Below are 21,570 nucleotides of genomic sequence, written 5' to 3'. Positions count from 1 at the left end.
TTAGCAGCCAACGCTAGCTACCGCCTTCTGCTGATCCCACTACACAGTCTCCCAGTTAGCAGCCAACGCTAGCTACCGCCTTCTGCTGATCCCACTACACAGTCTCCCAGTTAGCAGCCAACGCTAGCTACCGCCTTCTGCTGATCCCACTACACAGTCTCCCAGTTAGCAGCCAACACTAGCTACCGCCTTCTGCTGATCCCACTACACAGTCTCCCAGTTAGCAGCCAACGCTAGCTACCGCCTTCTGCTGATCCCACTACACAGTCTCCCAGTTAGCAGCCAACACTAGCTACCGCCTTCTGCTGATCCCACTACACAGTCTCCCAGTTAGCAGCCAACACTAGCTACCGCCTTCTGCTGATCCCACTACACAGTCTCCCAGTTAGCAGCCAACACTAGCTACCGCCTTCTGCTGATCCCACTACACAGTCTCCCAGTTAGCAGCCAACGCTAGCTACCGCCTTCTGCTGATCCCACTACACAGTCTCCCAGTTAGCAGCCAACACTAGCTACCGCCTTCTGCTGATCCCACTACACAGTCTCCCAGTTAGCAGCCAACACTAGCTACCGCCTTCTGCTGATCCCACTACACAGTCTCCCAGTTAGCAGCCAACACTAGCTACCGCCTTCTGCTGATCCCACTACACAGTCTCCCAGTTAGCAGCCAACACTAGCTACCGCCTTCTGCTAATCCCACTACACAGTCTCCCAGTTAGCAGCCAACGCTAGCTACCGCCTTCTGCTGATCCCACTACACAGTCTCCCAGTTAGCAGCCAACACTAGCTACCGCCTTCTGCTGATCCCACTACACAGTCTCCCAGTTAGCAGCCAACACTAGCTACCGCCTTCTGCTGATCCCACTACACAGTCTCCCAGTTAGCAGCCAACACTAGCTACCGCCTTCTGCTGATCCCACTACACAGTCTCCCAGTTAGCAGCCAACACTAGCTACCGCCTTCTGCTGATCCCACTACACAGTCTCCCAGTTAGCAGCCAACACTAGCTACCGCCTTCTGCTGATCCCACTACACAGTCTCCCAGTTAGCAGCCAATAGGTAGCCTAGCGGTTAGAGCGTTGGGACAGTAACCGAAAGGTTGCTTGTTCGAATCCCCGAGCTGGTAAGGTGGAAAAAAATCTGCCGTTCTGCCCTTGAGCAAAGCGGTTAACCCACACAACAACTGCCGTGGATGTTGATCAAGGCAGCTCCCCGCAGAGGGGTTTGGTTAAATGCCTTCAGTTGTGCAACTGACTAGGTATCCCCTTTCCGGTGTCTAGCTTAACATCTAAGATGTAGTTTACAACAAATTGCATAGCATAACCACCAATCACAATCTATTCCTACCAAGCGGAATATATAAACCAAGCAGAATATATAAACCAAGCAGAATATATAAACCAAGCAGAATATATAAACCAAGCAAAACCTATACCTACCAAGCAAGCAGTAATTCAACAAAAAAAAAAGCATTAAAACATTACCGTCTTCCAGTAGGCTACCTCCGGTATACACCAGCTCTTAGTCAGCATCAAACGTTATTTACGGTGTAGTCGGGACTCCTCTGAACCCTGCTCTTACTGCTTTAGTCCTGCTGTTGCTGCTGTAGCTTGCCGTCTTAAAGTTCTTAGTGAGAGAGTCACCACCATAACACAAACAGGCAGCACAGGTTTTGAAATGAGCCTATAAGTACATTTCCCAAGGCTGAGACAGAGGTAGGCAGCTAGGGGCTATTCTCAGATTTATAAAAAAAAAAAAAAAAAAAAAAAAAAAAACATGTTTATGGATTCAACCAGTTAGAATAGCAACAGTATAAACATGTTTAGGTCCTGACCTCAGACCTGTATTTGGGTGAAAACATGTGGATACTAGGTAGCTGACAACTTGTTTATGAGCTGTTCCCAGACCTGTATTTAGGTGATGGCAGTAGATGCTAGGTAACTGACACATTATTTATGCGCTGTACCCAGACGTGTACTTGGGTGAAGACAGTAGAGAGCTCTAAGCTGACACTTGTTTATGAACAGACTAGACCTTTATTTGGGTGATGACAGTAGATACTAGGTAACTGACATTATTTATGAGCTGTACCCAGACCTGTACTTGGGTGAAGACAGTAAATATCTCTAAGCTGACACTTGTTTATGAACAGACTCCAGATCTGTATTTGGGTGAATACTGTAGGTTAGGAGGTCTTCACGGGTCCATCAGACTCAAATCCCGGGTCATAAATACTTTTGTCTAGGAGCTGGGTCAGGTCTGATATAAATTGCCACGGGTCTCGGGTATGTGCAATTAAAATGTATTTATCGACTGGACCTGTCCTCTGTTAATTGAATGTGTGTGACATGATGAGAGCTTGTTATGGGTCAGCCAATTGCAACTCAATAAAACGTATAGCTTACGCCCAGTCAACACTGGTTCCAGCTGCTCTCCTCACCCGCGCCTGCTGCTGAGGAGAGAGCGAGTGAAAGGAGCCTTGGCTACTGTTGATTGCAAAGATGGAGGCCTTTTTCATTGACGTAAAATGAAAGTTGGAGGACACAGAGTATGGTGAAAAGAAGCCGACAAGGGACACGTTTTAATACTGCAGTGGACAAAGATGACAAGAACGTTGGCGTTGGCCAAATGGACCGTGTGCAACTCGCTATTCAGGTCTGATGCAGATTTCTAACTTTTATTCATTTATTTTCATATTTATCATTTGTTTTATTATTATTATTATTGTATATCACTGCTATTATTATTGTATGCCTATTTAAGAATCTAAACCAGTTCTTTAAATATGCAAAAAGTGTTTTGTTTCATTTTGTTGAGACATTTTTGTTGGCCAAATGAAGTTTGAACTGTCTTTTGTGCTCTGTATTTAGTTTACGATAGGTTATAAGTAGGTCTGTTGTAAAATAAATAGCATTAGCCTATTGCTGTCATTTGTTGGCCTACGGTTGTTGGTAATTGCTGCAATATCAGCCTATACGAGTGGAGGGTCACACACCCTCCAGACAAAGATTGGAGATTTCCCTCCCTGGGGAGGTCAAGGATACAAAAAGACAGACACCCTCTGGCGATCTGCCGACCATCTTTTACGACTCACGTGTTACTGGGAATTTTCCCGCCAGACTATTGGGCGCCAGTTATGTGGATTCCAAGAAGAAGAAAAAAAGGGGGAGTCGAGCTATGATGTAACAAAGGAAAGTAGTGCCAAGAGTGCCGCTGACATTTGAACACGTTTCTGAACAATGCATCAAAACGAAGCACTCGGTGTTGGTATAACCTGATGCATACTGTGATATTTGTCGTCTTTTTCTATGTCATTAAAGGGGGCATAATGTGCATTTGCTGTCAAATGGAATGTATGTATTTCACCCAAGGCATGTTTAGAACCCACAGGCTATGTATTTCATCGTAGGGACTGTTGAACTGTTTTCTGTACATTAGAAACATACTGTGGACACTTAGGAGGAAATCTCCGATTTATCTCACTGAGCAGAACTGTGCTGAACTCGCAGAATCAACGGAGTGACACCCTGTTCACCCTCTGCGAGTAACACTATAAATTACAGGACTTGCTAACAGATGGCAGATCAAGTTTCTTCGCGATGCGGCCACGCCATGTGGAACGAATGACCTAACTCTTCGCATTCGAGACTGACTGACTACGCAATCCATCCAGGCTGAGATCAGCGGAAGAACTCACTGCACGGAAGAGCTCGGAGACTTTACTTTCCTGGACTGAGAAAGAGAGAGTGACTTGGACAACATGCCTTTTTTCACGGTTCCATCCCATCCTAACGGAGTCCAACTGGGCAGGCAACACCAACATACAAGTAATATTACCCGGTTACATTATTCACTTCCTCTGAGAGTGGTGTTGTGTGTTTAAAGTGGTGGAAGTCATTGAGTATTGTAGGACGGCAGGTCTAATTTACAAACCCATGATCAATACTGTCCCGGCACTGTCCACATCGGATGCAAATTGGTAGCATAGTTCATGTATATTCCCCTGTATCTCAGTTGGTAGAGCATGGCGCTTGCAACGCTAGGGTTATGGGTTCGTTTCCCACGGGGACCCAGCACTCACTAACTGTAAGTCGCTCTGGATAAGAGCGTCTGCTAAATGACTAAAATGTAAATATTCCTGGTTGGTGAACTCTATGGTTTTGTGGTTGTGAAAGTCGATGTAGCCCTCACATTTTCTCTTTCAATGAATAAGGTCTTATCATTCTCAAAAGTCCTGTGAATGCACTGTTGTATTTGCCCGAGTTGAGTACGGAAGCCACTCATATTGACCTGTGGGGCTTCTCACCTTAACTGCGTTGTATCCCAAAATGTACCCAGTCTTCATATCGTATCTTTTAACTACCACAATTTCCAACTTAGTCTAGTAAATAAAACCTTGAATTAATTATTTGTGGTACTGAAGTCATTTGCGAGTGACTGGGTTCTTGCATCTCCAGAGCTCAACGGCTGTTCGGAATAAAAACATCGTAAATTGACTGTTCATTATATTGTTGATATAGGATTAATGGTATAACGGTTAATGATAAATACTGAAAGTTAATTTAAAGTTCTCTCTATATCCAACCATTCAATGGTGCCCCTCTTAGATTAATTTGAATAGGATAACTAGATAAATCAGATCAATTAAATTATTCCAGTGTCGTGACGTGACTTACTTTAATGTATGACTTATTTAACTTATAACCTAACTATGTTTTAATTGTCACTCGATTAAATTAATCATGTAACAATTAACTCATTAGAAATTTGGGGCACCACAGAAAAAGTTGTTTAACGAGTTACCATCTCCCGAATTAAACTCTTAGAAGATATGTTATATATCGATAACAGTCACTTATTAAATAATTACCTCTTATCAGTCGCATAATCCCTGAACCTGCAAGAACCCTAACCTTATTGATGAATCAGCAATACACAAATTGGCTTAACTATTTATTTACTAACTAAATAATCACACAATACAAACAAACACACACACACACGTTATTGATAAGTCTACAGTTTGTACAATGAAAACAGGACCCTAGTGGACTGGACTAACAATAGCATGACTGCTTGGGTATAAGGAGGGTCAGAGTGGAAGGGAGAGACAGAGATTCAAACTATCGTAGTTACTTTGGAGACTATGCTCACAGTAATCATAATACTTATGCACCTTAATAAACACTCATTCGGATTAGAAATGCAACATGTATTTACGTGTAGCTGTCCTCGAAAGTTGAGTTGATGATGTAGGACTCTGGTTTGCCCACCAGAGATCCCAATGTCCTTGGTAGAGTTTCTGGTCGTAGTTGTGGTTAGAATGGATACTTCAGATGTACCAGCGGTTGTCTGAGCGGGATTGTCCTCTCCTCTCGTATCTTTAGTGAAAGTTCTCTAGAGACGACTATACATGCCAGCTGCAGACTGAGATGATAAGGTCTAGTGCATTGTCTTCTTCTTCACCTCGTGTAGAGGTTGAGAGTTTCAGAGTTTCTCCATTTCAAACGTGTGGACTAACGTCTCACGTTTTCTGGTCTAACCATTTCGTAACGTGTAGTTTCAGCTTCACGCTTCTTGGTCTTGTAAAAATTCAACCATTTGCAACATCCGGCTTATACCGTAGTACGCTTGGTCTTCCTTTGGTAATGGAGTTGTAGTTTTAAACCATTTTGTAACGTTTAGCTCACGCTTCACGTCTGCTTGTCTTGTAGAGTGTCAACCATTTTAAAGCCATGGGGCTTCCTGGTCTGTAGAAATTCAACCATTTGCAACTTTTAGCTCACGCTTCACGTCTGCTGGTCTGAGGTGAATTTCGTCACAAGGCTTTTTATGCACTCGTGGTAAAAGAGGCGTTCCATCATGTTTGTGCTCATCTGGGCGTGGCCACTGACTGAGAACAAATCAATATGGAAAACACTCGTCTCATCTAGAATGCTAAAATCACATTGTCATCTTCACTAAAGTATTATTATACTTAATAATTCGTTTTATACAACAATTAGATGCAAACCTCATAACTTGGAAGTGTAGCCCCACAGAGATACAGTTATGTTGTTCCACCGTCTTTAATGACATCACAACATAGTAACGAATTCGACATGATTGTTCTTTAAGTCCCCACCGACCATTTCCCACATTATTTTTAAGTAGGAATATTGTTTCATTATCCACTTTTGGATGTTGGAGTCTTGGCGGGAAGAATTCCTTTGTTAACAAAGGGGTCCTTTCTCCCAATACTTCATGGCAAGGAAGAGAAAGTCTGCACGGTATTTACGACCGGTCATAAAACTGGCCCCCGGGAAAGGGGGTGTTCAAACCTTTGCCTATCCGGCATGTTTGATCCTCAACCCATGAGGGCAAGTCATGACACCAGTAATTAACCGGAAAATTATGTTGAATATTAATAAGCCAAAAGTCACAACGTACTGCAGGCCTATGAAGGCAGTGCGCACCGGCGCTCCAACTGACTCCAACGGCTAAACTTGAGGTGAGGAAGACTGTTTTAGGCCTAGCAGAGTTACTCCTTTAATCTAACAATATAATGCTTATCTTTATAAAAATATATTCTGATAGAAAATGTACAAATGAGTCTCCTTCTGTGTAGCAGTAGTAGCCTATCTGACAAGTATAAAAAAATGCATGTCGGTGTTGGGAACGTGGCGCTATCTTGGGAACGTGGCGCCATCTTGGGAACGTGGCGCCATCTTTCTGTCTCTCTGGCCTAAGCGTCTTTTCCTTTATATGTATTTGTTCACTATTAATATCATACAGTGGACGCCTAGGCCTATATGCATGCAATGCCCTGATGCATTTAGCGCTAAAATCTCAGACAGCTGAACTGTGGAGGTGGAACATTTTTGTTTTAGGAAAGTAAAAACCAATAAAACAATAGGCTATAAACTTTTGAATATGCTACACATCGAAACAACAAATCTTTTTTTTTGTAATTTGTTATAGGCAGTGTTTAAGGACACGTAACTGTAGATAATTTGGCCAATATTGCTTGTTTATTGATGGAGCTAGCAGGGCCCAGTCATAAGTTTCTTTCTCCCGCTCTTTCTCCCGGATGATGCTGCAGAGATGGGTAGCTGCTGTCTTATGGGTTCCCGACCAATTCTGCTTTTTTTTTTTTTTTGTTTTTTTACACTGATCAACTTATTTTTTCTGATATTTCTTCCATCATTTCTTATGATCGTAAACAGAACAGCCTCGATCACCAACCTCCATTTGGATGAAGATTTCTACTTTAACGAGTCAGCAGCTGTGGATATACTGCTCATTCCGGACCAGGCCCCAATCCCCGGGACTCGAAAGAGGAAGAGATGGTGCAAAGAGAACGAGACTACGACGGCGAGTAAATAAACCGTTCTATTGGCGAACGTACAATCACTGGAGAACAAACTGGACGAGCTCCGTTGGAGACTATCCTATCAACGAGACCTTAAGAACTGTAATATCCTGTGTTTCTCAGAGTCGTGGCTGAACAAGGACATGGATAATATGCATCTAGCTGGTTTTTCCTCTGCATCGTCAGGACCGAACGGCAGCTTTGGGTGAGGTTAAGGGGGGAGGTGTGTGTCCCTTCGTTAACAATAGCTCGTACGCGATCTCTAATGTTAAAGGGAAATTTCATTTATAATTTTTTTTCCATGTTCATCATCTCCACCACCACCCCATCATCCACATGGGTGAAAATTGAGCATCAATGTTTTGTGCAAAACATAGAAACGCGCCATTCACAACATAGAAACGCTCCATTCACATCATAGAAACGCTCCATTCACAACCTAGAAACGCGCCATTCACATCATAGAAACGCTCCAGTCACATCATAGAAACGCTCCAGTCACAACATAGAAACGCGCCATTCACAACATAGAAACGCGCCATTCACATCATAGAAACGCTCCAGTCACATCATAGAAACGCTCCAGTCACAACATAGAAACGCGCCATTCACAACATAGAAACGCTCCAGTCACATCATAGAAACGCGCCATTCACATCATAGAAACGCGCCATTCACATCATAGAAACGCGCCATTCACATCATAGAAACGCTCCAGTCACATCATAGAAACGCGCCATTCACATCATAGAAACGCGCCATTCACATCATAGAAACGCTCCAGTCACATCATAGAAACGCGCCATTCACATCATAGAAACGCTCCAGTCACAACATAGAAACGCGCCATTCACAACATAGAAACGCGCCATTCACATCATAGAAACGCGCCATTCACATCATAGAAACGCTCCAGTCACAACATAGAAACGCGCCATTCACAACATAGAAACGCGCCATTCACATCATAGAAACGCGCCATTCACATCATAGAAACGCTCCAGTCACATCATAGAAACGCTCCATTCACATCATAGAAACGCTCCAGTCACATCATAGAAACGCTCCAGTCACAACATAGAAACGCGCCATTCACAACATAGAAACGCTCCATTCACACATATTGATGTTGGGGTGGTGCAGAAGATTATGAATATGAAGATGAACATTTTTGGAATTTCCTTTTAAGGAAGTCTCAAGGTTTTGCTTGCCTGAGTTAGAATACCTCATGATCAGCTGCAGACCATACTATTCACTATTTTTCGTAGCTGTCTACTTACCACCACAAACTGATGCTGGCACTAAGACCGGAATCAACGAGCTGTATAGGGCCATAAACAAACAAGAAAATGCTAATCCAGGAGGCGGCGCTCCTAGTGGCCGGTGATTTTAATGCAGGGAAACTGAAATACGTTTTTACCTCCTATTTACCAGCATGTCACCTTTGCAACTAGCGGCGAATAAACTCTAGATCATACCTTTACTCCACATACAAAAACTCATAGAAAGCTCTCCCTCACCCTTACAAGTAAAAACTCAAAAAAAGGAAGTACCAGTGACGTGCTCAAAACAGAAGTGGTCATATGAAGCGGATGCTAAGCTAAAGGACTGTTTCGCTAATCACAGACTGGAATATGTTCCTGGGATTCATCCGATAACATTGAGGAGTTTGGCACATCAGTCACCGGCTTCATTAGTAGGTGCATCTACGACGTCATCCCCACAGTGACTGTCCGTACATATCCCAACCAGGAGCCATGGATTACAGGCAACATCCTCACTGAGCTAAAGGCTAGAGCTGCCGCTTTCAAGGAGCAGGACACAAATCCGTACGCGTATAAGAAATCCCGCTATGACCTCCGACGAGCCATCATACATCAATACAGGCCTAAGATCGAATCCTAGTACGCCAGCTCTGACGCTCATCGGATGTGGCAGGACTTGCAAACTATCACAAATTACAAAAGGGAAACCCAGCCGTGAGCTACCCAGTGACGCAGGCCTACCAGACAAGCTAAATTCCTTCTATGCTCGCATCGAGGCAAGCAACAATGAACCATGCATGAGAGCACTAGCTGTTCCGGACAACGGTGTGATCTCGCTCTCCGTAGCCGATGTGAGTAAGACCTTTAAACAGGTTAACATGAAAAAAGCAGCGGGGCCAGACGGATTACAAGGACGCGTACTCAGAGCATGCGTTGACCAGCTGGCAAGTGTCTTCACTGACATTATCAACCTCTCCCTGACCCAGTCTGTAATACCTACATGTTTCAAGCAGACCACCATAGTCCCTGTGCCCAAGACCGCCAAGGTAACCTGTCTAAATGACTATCGCCCCATGGCACTCACATCTGTAGCCATAAAATGCTTTGAAAAGCCACAGACATTAAGTTTGCTGACGACACTACGGTGGGATCGCCAACCACCGATGAGACAGCCTATAGGGAGGAGGTCAGTGACCTGGCAGTGTGGTGCCAGACAAACATCTCTCCCTCAACGTCAGCAAGACAAAGGAGCTGATTGTGGACTACAGGAAACTGAGAGCCGAGCACGCCCCCATCCACATTGACAGGGCTGTAGTGGTGCAGGTCGAGAGCTTCATGTTCCTCAGTGTCCACGTCACTAAGAAATGATCATGGATCACACACACACATACCAACACAGCCGTGAAGAAGGCACGACAATGCCTCTTCCCCCTCAGGAGGCTGAAAGGATACTCAAAAAGATCCTCCAAAAGTTCTACAGCTGCACCATTGAGAGCATCTTGACTGGCTGCATCACCGCCTGGTATGACAACTGCTTGGCATCCGACAGCAAGGCGATACAAAAGGGTAGTGCGTACGTCACTGGGGCCGAGCTCCCTGCCATTCCTCAGAGGAAGGCCCTACAAATTGTCAAAGACTCTAGCCACCGAAGTCAGACGGTTCCCTCTGCTACCGCACGGAAACTTGTTTACCGATGAGCCCAAGTATGGAACCAAGAGGACCCTGGACAGCTTCTACCCCCACGCCATAAGACTGCTAAATAGTTAGTCCGGGTAGCTACTGGTTATCGGCATTGACCCTTTTTGCATTAACTCTCTTGACTCATCACATACGCTGCTGCTATTGTTTGTTATCTATCCTGTTGCATTGTCACTTTATTCCTACATACAATGCATTCGGAAAGTATTCAGACCCCTAGACTTCTTCCACATTTTGTTACAGCCTTATTCTAAAAGGGATTAAATTGTTTTTTTTCCTCAATCTGCACACAATACCCCATAATGACGAAGCAAAAACTGGTTTTTAGAAATGTTAGCAAATTTATTAAAAATAAAAAACTGAAATACATAAGTATTCAGACCACTTAGTACTTTGTTGAAGCACCTTTGGGAGCGGTTACAGCCTCAAGTCTTCTTGGGTATGTCGCTACAAGCTTGGCACACCTGTATTTGGGGAGTTTCTCCCATTCTTCTCTGCAGATCCTCTCGAACTCTGTCAGGTTGGATGGGGAGCATCGCTGCACAGCTACTTTCAGGTCTCTCCAAAGATGTTTGATTGGGTTCAAGTCCAGGCTCTGGCTGGGCCACTCAAGGACATTCAGAGACTTGTCCCGAAGCCACTCCTGCGCTGTCTTGGCTGTGTGCTTAGGGTCGTTGTCCTGTTGGAAGGTGAACCTTTGCCCCAGTCTGAGGTCTTGAGCAGGTTTTCATCAAGGATCTCTCTGTACTTTGCTCCGTTCATCTTTCCCTCGATCCTGACTAGTATCCTGACACCATGCTTCACCGTAGGGATGGTGCCAGGTTTCCTCCAGACGTGACGCTTGGCATTCAGGCCAAAGAGTTCAATCTTGGTTTCATCAGACCACAGAATCTTGTTTCTCATGGTCTGAGAGTCCTTTAGGTGCCTTTTGGCAAACTCCAAGCAGGCAGTCATGTGCCTTTTACTGAGGAGTGACTTCCGTCTGGCCACTCTACCATAAAGGCCTGATTGGTGGAGTGCTGCCGAGATGGTTGTCCTTCTGCAAGGTTCTCCCATCTCCACAGAGGAACTCTGGAGCTCTGTCAGAGTGACCATCGGGTTCTTGGTCACCTCTCTGACAAAGGCCATTGTTTCCTGATTGCTCTGTTTGGCCAGGCGACCAGCTCTAGGAAGAGTATTGGTGGTTCCAAACTTCGTCCATTTAAGAATGATGGAGGCCACTGTGTTCTTGGGGACCTTCAATGCTGCAGAAATGTTTTGGTACCCTTCCAGAGATCTGTGCCTCGACACAATCCTGTCTCGGAGCTGTACAAACAATGCCTTCGACCTCATGGCTTGGTTTTTGCTCTGACATGCACGGTCAACTGTGGGACCTTATATAGACAGATGTGTGCCTTTCCAAATCATGTCCAATCAATTGAATTTACCACAGGTGGACTCCAATGAAGTTGTAGAAAAAAAATCAAGGATGATCAATGGAAACAGGATGCACCTGAGCTCAATTTTCGAGTCGCATAGCAAAGGATCTGAATACTTATGTAAATAAGGTATTTCTGTTTCTACAAAAATGTGGAAAAAGTCAAGGTGTCTGAATACTTCCCGATTGCACTGTACAGTGCCTTCAGAAATTATTTTGTTACAGCCCGATTTGTATTTATTTAATTTAATATTTTTTTCCCCCTCACCCATCGACACACAATACATAATTCCCACGGGAGGCCAGTATGAAAAATGTATGCACTCACTAATTGTACGTCGCTCTGGATAAGAGCGTCTGCTAAATGCCTAAAATGACTAAATGAAAACATGTTTTTATCATTTTTTACACATTTATTTTGAATGAAATACAGAATTATTGAATTTACATTAGTATTCATACCCCTGAGTCAATACATGTTAGAATCACCTTTGGCAGCGATTACAGCTGTGAGTCTTTCTGTGTAAGTCTCGAAGAGTTTGTATACCTGGATTGTACAATATTTGCACATTCTTTTGAAAATTCTTCAAGCTCTGTCAAGTTGGTTGTTGATCATTGCTAGATAGCCATTTTCAACTCTTTGCCATAGATTTCCAAGGCGATTTCAGTCAAAACTGTAACTCGGCCACTCAGGAACATTCAACGTCGTCTTGGTAAGCAACTCCAGCGTATATTTGGCCTTGTGTTTTAGGTTATTGTCCTGTTGAAAGGTGAATTTGTCTCCCAGTGTCTGTTGGAAAGCAGACGGAACCAGGTTTTCCTCTGGGATTTTGCCTGTACTTAGCTCTATTCAGTTTATTTTTATCCTAAAAAAGTAGTCCTTGCCGATGACAAACATACCCATAACATGATGCAGCCACCACCATGCTTGAAAATAGAGAAATTCCTTCCTCTCCGGGCAACTGAGTTTGGAAAGACGCCTTTATCTTTGTAGTGACTGGGTGTATTGATTCACCATCCAAAGTGTAATTAACTTCACCATGCTCAAAGGGATATTCAATGTCTGTTCTTTTTATTTTTTAAACTACCAATAGGTGCCCTTCTTTGAGAGGCACTGGAAAACCTCCCTAGTCTTTGTGCCTGAATCTGTGTTTGAAATTCACTGCTCAACTGAGGGACCTTACAGAGATGAGGCAGTCTTTCAAAAATAATGTTAAATACTATTATTGCACACACAGTGAGTCCATGCAACTTATTAAGCACATTTTTACTCCTGAACTTATTTTGGCTTGCCATAACAAAGGGGTTGAATACTTATTGACTCAAGACATTGAAGCTTTTCATGTTTTATTAATTTGTTTAAAAAAATCTAAAACCATAATTCCACTTTGACATTATAGGCCAGTGACACAAAATCTCAATTTAATCAATTTTAAATTCAGGCTGTAGCACAACAAAATGTGGAATAAGTCAAGGGGTGTGAATACTTTAAGGCACTGCATATGTACATACACTATATATACAAAAGTATGTGGACACCCCTTTAAATTGGTGGATTCAGCTATTTCAGCCACACCCATTGTTGACAGGTGTATAAAATCGAACACACCGCCATACAATCTCCATAGACAAACACTGGCAGTAGAATGGCCTTACAGAGCTCAGTGACTTTCAACGTGACACCGTCATAGGAAATGTATAAAAATGTATGCACTGACTACTGTAAGTCGCGCTGGAGAAGAGCATCTGCTAAATTACTCAAATGTTAAAAAAAAGAAGAAAAAAAAAGGGTATCTTTAAAAAAAGAAATGTTTATGCATTTCGGGTCTGTTGGGAAAGCCACGGATCCATTTAGAAACAGGTCCAACTTTAAACCGTGAAGACCTCTACTGTAGGTAGCTGACACATTGTTTATGAACTGTACCCAGACCTATATTTGTGTTTAGACGCTGGCTGAAATCTTGTTTATGAGTTGAACCGAGGCCTGTATTTGGGCAGACAGGGACAGCGTCATGGCAGACAATATAATTTCAGCCTGTCTATCTGGTATCCAACTGATGACAAAGCGGCAGAGCCAGACACAAGCAAAAGATTATGGGAGTACGTACGATAACACACACATTTTCTCTCAACTTCAGAAAGTGTTAGAATGTGTCAGACAGACGGTTGGTGTACTGCAGTGGAGTCAGCTACAATAACAGGTTCTGGATACGAAGGAACACACCTGGGTTCAAATACCATTGAAATCTTTCAAATTATTTTAGCATTTGCTCCAGCCTGACCTGGAGTGCCAGATGCACAGGGTTTGCGCTTTCTCAACTATTGTATTGCTTCCATTGCACCAAGGAAGCTCAAATCAAGCCCAGCTTCAGTATTTGTAATGATTTTGAATAGTATTTGAACCCGGGTCTGGCCAGAAGCGCACTGCTAGACCTGCCTGTGATGCCCAGTCCACCACGTAGGCTTCAAAACCCAGAGAAATATCACCCTCTGATCAAAAACCCAACCTGATACATAAAATGGAACTAAACAATTTCTCTGTCCGATTATCGAAGTCAATTTATAGGAGGTAAATGCTGCACATTTTCTCCTACAGTAAGCCTATTGTCTAACAGGGTATTTAAATGTAAACTGCTTGAAAGCCAGACTAACACATTAACTGACTGTGTGCTCTGGGCACGTGGGCTAAGAAGCTCCTTTCTAAAACATCACACACACACACACACACACACACACACACACACACACACACACACACACACACACACACACACACACACACACACACACACGCCCACCCTCTCTCCAGCTCCCTCCCTCTGTCCCACAGCCCAGATCTTTCTAGAACACGTAGTGCCTTCTCAGACCCTCATGTGTTTCGCTGGCCCAACATCAACCATAAACACCCACTAAACTACAGCGTCACACAACGTAGTCACTACAATGGCTACAGACTGCTGGTTGATTCTCAAAATGTTGCATAGTGACTGTGGACAGATACATAACCTGTTGGGAAATGGCACCCTATTCCCTTTATAGTGCACTACTTTTGACCAGGACCCATATGGTTCTGGTCAATAGTAATGCAATATATAGCGAATAGGGTGCCATTTGAGGCCAGTGGAGGCTCCTTAGAGGAGGAGGGGGGGGGGGGGGGATTGTAATTATGATGACTTCCAGAGTACGTCCTCCAACCAATCAATTCTCTGATCAAAGGATCAGAGAATTAACCTAGTACTACGCATGTGTGACTTAGAAGCTTGGTGAGTTGGTGACATTATTGGATAGATTAAGATAGTCAAATTGTGATAATTGAGGCATTTTAGGGAACTATTCAATTCCAATTAGTTTATTCAAACCACAGGACATGGTGGTAGATTATATATCGTTTCCTTGGTTTTAGGACTTTCAAGTTGTGTGTCAAGTTTATTTCAATTTGCCCTAACTAGCTAGCTACCAGAGCGCAGTTTTCTCCGCCAGAATTGCTAGCTAACGCTAACGACAATGTAGTGAATTTTTTGTTGTTGAAGAACCCCTTTCATTGCCCACATCAGATTCAAGCTTCCTGGGAAAAACCTGCATCGATCACGTAATGGATAAAGGTCTGCGTTTTTTCAAACTGCGCAACACAACGAGAAGGTAAGAAGAAACAGGGATGTTTCTCAAGCAGCTTATCGACACTACTACATTTAAGGCATGTAAGAGTTGGCTAACAAAGATAGCTAATAACGTAAGCATACTGTGTCCATAATAAGTATATAGGTTGTATGTTGGGCGCTTTTGGGAAAGAGCACAGTTAGAAAGATATGGCATATAGAAGCAAACCGGATGGACATCATGAAAATGATCGGAGAGGTTGAGAGTAGAAGTAGTTCAGGAGCAAAAAAAAATAAATATATATATATAATAGAATTATTGTAAAATTAACTGTGTCCATAAGGTGTAGATAGTAAGTATAGGCTGGAAGTAGAGGCCTGGGCATTGTTGTTCACTAATTTACTCCAAGTAGGGAAAGGATGGCGGGGTTGAAAAGTAATAAAGGGGAGTATATATATAAAAAACATGGGGGATTGGAAGTGATGCAGACAATTACATTGATAGAAGATACAATCTATCTGCAATATTAAGCTGATCCATCCCCCCCCCAAAAAAAAAGTTGGCTTTTAGGCGATACGATGAGAGGGGAAGTTCTACTAACAAGGGTAGGAGCTTGCAGAGGTAATTGCACGCTACGATGCTTTACTTGCTGAGCACATGTACATTTCTACGGTCTTCTCTTGGATGTCCAAATCAATTCAGAATGATTTTGATAGCTTCCATTGCGTCATCCATTAAAAAGTGAGATTAAAAATAGGTTGACGCAGCAAAATGTTTCGCTTGGCAAATAGATTAAAACCACACAACACCTGTCACTCACAGTTGTCAGTTACCATCAGGTTTGTGGATGATCAGGGCTTTATTCAGGAACGTTTCTTGGGCTACTTTGATGTGTAATTTGTAAGTCGCTCTGGATAAGAGCGTCTGCTAAATGACGAAAATGTAAATGTAAAATGTGTCAAGTGGGCGAGATGTGCATTCTGTGTTTGACTTTGTGAATTCTGAGATGTCGGAGCTTAACTTCATGGAGAAATTAGTTGCCCAAACCTATGATGGCACTGCTGAAACAGAATGTATCTGATATTTGGTATTTCCAGCTAACTCTCCTTCTGTTCTCTGGATAAGAGGTGATGACCACTCCAATCCACTATCAGTGTCAACTCTCTTCTGACAAGAACTGAAGCCATGTCTTATGTTTCCTCTCATCCACTGGGGCATTGAATGTTTCCTCTCCAAGTCAATTTACTCTCATTACTGAGACCGTAGAATAATGTCAATCAAATACACATTATCAAATGTGGTTTTAATCCTTGCTTGGACTAACTCAAATCTTAGCTCTTGTCTAAATGTGTTGTGTTATTTGTTTTTTGTCTTCCCAGTCAAATCCTGTCCTTCCCTCAGTGGAAGAGTTGAACTCTTCTCCAACACCATCCATCCATGATGAGCCTGTCCTGCACTGAAGCCTATGAACACCTCAACACCTGTCCTGCACTGAAGTCAAGCCTCTGAACACCTCAACTCATGCCTCATACCCTCATTCAATCACTGCTGTGATCCCTTCCCAGCACTGTGTAAGTAGCCCTCTCATTCCCATTCCCCATAATATGTAACTATAAAATGTATTAACTAAATGTTTTAGGTAAAAATAAATTTGTCTTTGACAATTTCTGTAACACGTTTTGTAGTCTCTGTGCACGCTGCGCCTATATATACCGTGGGTCTTCCATCCTCCTACATTTTTCAAGTCACCAGCCTCCACTGTTTGGGACATACATTTTATTTAATTAATTAACAGAAGGTGGTTAAACGGTGGCACAGAACCAGATAGCTGTGTGTGTGTGTGTGTGTGTGTGTGTGTGTGTGTGTGTGTGTGTGTGTGTGTGTGTGTGTGTGTGTGTGTCAGGGGGAATTGTCAGGTCTGAGATGTTCTAAACAGGGAAACGGTGAACGAGACCGCTGCAGCAGACCAGACACCAGAACCATTCTAGAACCTTCACAGAACTCTCCCATCTGCTCACCATTCTAGAATGTTCCCGTCTACTTGGATCCGCTTTTGCAGAAACAGCAACTTCTCTTCCTGGGGTCCACAAAAAAAACAAAAAAAACATGAAAAATAACAAAAACACTGATAGACAACGAAAGTCACACAAATTTAAAATACAAATTATATAAAAACAATAAAACAGAAAAAGAATACTAAAAAAACAAAAACAAGAATGCAGTTCTTAGAAACAGAATTCACATACACTAAATCACATACTTACATACAGGCTCATACAGGCTCACATACAAACACTCACTTATGACACAAATCAACCCACGAGGGTACCCCCACCCCCCCCCCCACAGAGAGACTTAACTTCTGTAAAAGGACATAGCAGCTTTAGGCAGCTTAAAGAAATACCAGTGTTCAAATTTAATTAAGGAAATAATTGGACAAGTTGGAATTTTTCAACACACACACTAAAATAGAATAATAGTATTTTATGATTCATCTAGCCTAATATCTTGATGGAAAATTCATAAAAATCTTCGGCAAATGCCAGTCCTTGAATAAATAGAAAAGAAACAATCCCAACCTTAATCCTAATAATCTGAGGGATTTAAAGTTCTTTACAAATTGTTCTTTACTGTCAAAACACATTTGAGATAAGTCTAGACAAACCACTTTTTTTTTTTTTACCACATTCCCTCCGTTCCCTGTGTTTGTGGATTACAGTTCTGCTCTCAATTACAACAAACACATTAAAATGTGAGCAAACACTTTCCCCATATCAGATCAGTCAATTTTCATGTTATTTAGCCTAACCTTTATTTAATCCTACAGAGCTCAAATACCTCCTCTTTTGCTCCCAGACAAGCTAAACACATTTACCCGCTTGGAGGAAAACGTAGCGCCACCGACGCGGGCCACCGACGCGGGCCACCGACGCGGGCCACCGACGCGGGCCACCGACGCGGGCCACCGGCGCTCACGAGGACTGTGAGCTCTCGTTCTCAGTGTCCGACGTGAGTAAAATATTTAACCGTGTTAACCCTCGCAAGGCTGCCAGGCCCAGACGGCATCCCAAGCCGCATTCTCAGAGCAAGTGCAGACCAGCTGGCTCCAGTGTTTACGGACATATTCAATCTCTCCCTATCACAGTCTGTTGTCCCCACTTGCTTCAAGATGTCCACCATTGTTCCTGTACCCAAGAAAGTAAAGGTAATTGAACTGAATGACTATCGCCCCGTAGCACTCACTTCTGTCATCACGAAGTGCTTTGAGAGGCTAGTTAAGGACCATATCACCTCCACCTTACCCGACACCCCAGACCCAATACAATTTACATACCACCCCAACAGATCCACGGAAGACGCAATCGCACTGCCCTATCCCATCTGGACAAGAGGAATACCTATGTAAGATTGCTGTTCATCGACTACAGCTCAGCCTTCAACACCATAGTGCCCTCCAAGCTCATCACTAAGCTCGAGGCCCTGGGTCTGAACCCCACCCTGTGCAACTGGGTCCTGGACTTCCTGACGGGCCGCCCCCAGGTGGTGAAGGTAGGAAACAACACGTCCAAAACTAAGGAGCTGATTGTGGACTTCAGGAGACAGCAGAGAGAGCACGCCCCCATCCACAGGACCGCAGTGGAGAGGGTGAAAAGCTTCAAGTTCCACAGCGTGCACATCACTGACAATATGAAATGGTCCACCCACACAGACAGCGGGGTGAAGAAGCCACAACAAGCGCCTCTTCAACCTCAGGAGGCTGAACAAAATGTGGCTTGGCACCTAAGACCCTCAAAAACTTATACGGATGCACCACTGAGAGCATTCTATCGGGCTGTATCACCGCCTGGTATGGCAACGGCACCGTCTGCAACCGCAGGGCTCTCCAGAGGGTGGTGTGGTCAGCCCAACGTGTCACCGGGGGCAACACTGCCTGCCCTCCAGGACATCTACAGCACCCGGTGTCACAGGAAGAACAAGAAGATCATCAAGGACCTCAGGCACCCGAGCCACGGCCTGTTCACCCTGCTACCATCTACAGGTGCATCAAAGCTGGGACCGAGAGACTGAGAAACAGCTTCTATCTCCAGGCCATCAGACTGTTAAACAGACACCACTAGCCGGCCTCCGCCCAGTTCCCTGCCCTGCACCTTAGAGACTGTCACTAGCCGGCTACCACCCGGTACTCTACCCTGCACCTTAGAGACTGTCACTAGCCGGCTACCACCCGGTACTCTACCCTGCACCTTAGAGACTGTCACTAGCCGGCTACCACCCGGTACTCTACCCTGCACCTTAGAGACTGTCACTAGCCGGCTACCACCCGGTACTCTACCCTGCACCTTAGAGACTGTCACTAGCCGGCCTCCGCCCAGTTCCCTGCCCTGCACCTAAGAGACTGCTGCCCTATGTACATACTCATTGAACACTGGTCACTTTAATAATGTTTACATACTGTTTTACCCTCTTCATATGTATATACTGTATTCTAGTCATGGCTCATTCTATATACTGTAACTACTGCTGTACACACCTTTTCTATTCATAAACTGTGTATACACACCATCATACACATATATTTATATTCCACACTCTGACATTGCTCATTCTGATATTTCTTAATTCCTTTAATTATATTTTTTTTTGGGGGGGGGGGGGGGGGGGGGGGGGTTGTGTGTATTGTTAGGTATTAATGCACTGTTGGAGCTAGAAAGATAAGCATTTCGTTGCACCTGCGATAACATCTGCAAAATATGTGTACGCGACCAATAACATCTGATTAGATTTTTTCCCAGTGCAGTCAAAAACGTGATTTTCCTGTGTTTTATATATATATATATATATATATATTTCCACACTGAGGTCGGAAAAATACTGTGAAATTGTTAACATTATGATAATGCCCTTTTAGTGTAAGAGCTGTTTGAAAAGAACACCTGAAATTTCAGCCTGATGACATCACCAGGCAGTAAATTAGTTAATAGACCAATAAGAAAGAGAGTTCCAAACCTCTCTGCCAATAACAGCTAATTTTCAGTTTTCCCCTCCCCACTCAGACCACTCCCAGACAGTCATAGCAAAATTCTCGCTTGAGAAATTGCACTTTGCTAAGAAGCTATTTTTGTTTATTTTTTACCATTTTAATTGAAAACAATCACAGTAAGGTACTTAATTGTTACCCAGATATTATTTGATATTGTGACAAAAATGGCTGCATTGGGCCTTTAACATTCAATTTAAAATCTTCTATAACAGGCTAAAACTCTCTCTCCTTACCGCTCTGCCTCTCCTACTTTAGACTACCTTTCCTCAAATCAAACCAAATTACACACGTTCTGAGCTTCATCAAATTCGACCTCAAAATGGCCAAAGAAATATACTGAACAAAAATATAAATGCAACATGCATCAATTTCAAAGACTGTACTGAGTTACAGTTCATATGAGGAAAATCAGTCAATTGAAATAAATAAATTAGGCCCTAATCTATGGATTTCACATGACTGGGGATACAGATATGCATCTGTTGGTCACAGATACCTTTAATAATAATAATATGCCATTTAGCAGAGGCTTTTATCCAAAGCGACTTACAGTCATGTGTGCATACATTTTTACGTATGGGTGGTCCCGGGGATCGAACCCACTACCCTGGCGTTACAAGCGCCGTGCTCTACCAATTGAGCTACAGAGGACCATTAAAAAAAAAAAATGGGCCTCACAATGGGCCAATGAATTAGGCTACCCAGTTGACCTTATCCAACCTTTCCACAAAAGTGGAAATTCACAATGTTTCATCTGAAAGACAAAGGCCCATAGCTTACCCATGATGTTACACAATGATTTAAGTAAATAAGTCATCATTTTAGTCAAAGTATGATATATTTGGTGTTGAAGTGTGAAATCCAAAGAGATAACTTCTGTGTCAATGCTGTGTGTTTCCACTATGATATGACGTGCTTATACTTTTCAGGGCTAGTTTTTTGTTGTTGTTGTAATTTTTACCCCTTTTTCTCCCCAATTTCGTGATATCCAAATGGTAGTTACAGTCTTGTCCCATCGCTGCAACTCCCGTACGGACTCGGGAGAGGCGAAGGTTGAGAGCCAGGCGTCCTCCGAAACACGACCCCGCAAAAGCCGCACTGCTTCTGGACACACTGCTCGCTTAACCTGAAGCCAGCCGCACCAACGTGTCGGAGGAAACACCGTACAACTGGCGACCGAAGTCAGCGTGCACGCGCCAGG

The 21,570-nt window shown here is 43.4% G+C and overlaps 1 protein-coding gene across 2 annotated transcripts in view; it reads right to left on the bottom strand.

Annotated features, from left to right (window-relative positions):
* LOC311144306 (sodium-dependent phosphate transporter 2-like) overlaps positions 1-21,570 on the bottom strand; it is a 107,697-nt gene that overhangs the window by 42,293 nt on the left and 43,834 nt on the right. Inside the window, exon 2 of one of the 2 annotated variants that reach the window (XM_084180338.1) lies at positions 17,347-17,405. The exons of the other annotated variant lie outside the window; for it this stretch is intronic. The gene's annotated coding sequence lies outside the window, so the exon portion shown is untranslated. The remainder of the gene's footprint in view (positions 1-17,346; positions 17,406-21,570) is intronic. 2 annotated transcript variants of the gene reach the window in all.

Source organism: Coregonus lavaretus (assembly GCF_964263955.1).
Source record: "Coregonus lavaretus genome assembly, chromosome: 17".
NCBI lineage: Eukaryota > Metazoa > Chordata > Actinopteri > Salmoniformes > Salmonidae > Coregonus > Coregonus lavaretus.
Note: the sequence above shows the minus strand (reverse complement) of the source record. Positions and strands in the feature narration are given on the sequence as shown.